We start from the raw sequence: 1,011 nt of genomic DNA on the forward strand, positions 1-1,011 counted from the left end.
TAAAATGTTATAATAAATATAATAGTGTTCAAAGTTTTTCTAGCTAAAGAAAACTGCATGTTTTAAAATTTTATGGTCTGAAAGTGCAATCAAATTCAATTCAAAATTTGTTCATCAATACAAATTTTTGATCATTTTTTTAAATTTTCTCTTGTTAAGCCTTAACTGCAGGTTTGTTTGATATGTTTCTTAATTAAAAGGTAAATTTCTTACACAGCAAAGTTTGTTGATAGTGCTGGTGTCTGAGCACTTTGCTGAGAAATTGGACACGTGTCCCCAAGTGAGGTGACTGATAAGTGATGAAGTCCTCTCTCTCAGTAGACAACATTGTCTTATTCTGCTATGGCCTGAGGCCTTTTTCATTTCCAAGCAGTCCATCACCTGACAGTTGTCCATCCACAACTCAGAAGTCATTATTTTCCTCTGAAATACTACGAAGAAAGTATTATTCATGTAGCATTTTGTAAGAGTTTACTTTAAGCAGCAGGAAAAACTGTCTGAATTCCCAGAATATGTTGTTACCAACTGGTATGTTTGCTCCTGTAAACTGTCGCCATCTTAAGAGTTTCAACCACAACTTTCGAAAGTACTTTAAATATAAATTATTACATACTGTTCAATAAATGATAAGTGTTTTTACACTGTAAAAAAAATCTAGAAATCAGGAAAAAATGTCTTTGATTAAGTGTATTTACCCTTGATTTGAACAGGTAAATAAGATGATCTGCCAATGGAATGAGTATTTTTACTCCTAAAATAAGATAATTGGATACTATACACTTGAAATAAGACAAAGCAATAGTTTTTTTCTTATTTTAAATTTAAATTGTCTTTTTCCATTGCCAAAGTGCCTCACTTACCTCCTCAATTCAACAGAAAATGCACTTGATTTGAGCAAAAAAGACTTATTTGGATTTAAATTTTTTGCTGTGTAATTCAGAGTAATTTTCATGTGAATGTGCTTTACTGGAGGCATCCATGTTTGTCAAAGAACACTACTGCCACCTACTG

Source organism: Cyprinodon variegatus, unplaced genomic scaffold (genome assembly GCF_000732505.1).
Source record: "Cyprinodon variegatus isolate N-32 unplaced genomic scaffold, C_variegatus-1.0 Scaffold3142, whole genome shotgun sequence".
Lineage (NCBI taxonomy): Eukaryota > Metazoa > Chordata > Actinopteri > Cyprinodontiformes > Cyprinodontidae > Cyprinodon > Cyprinodon variegatus.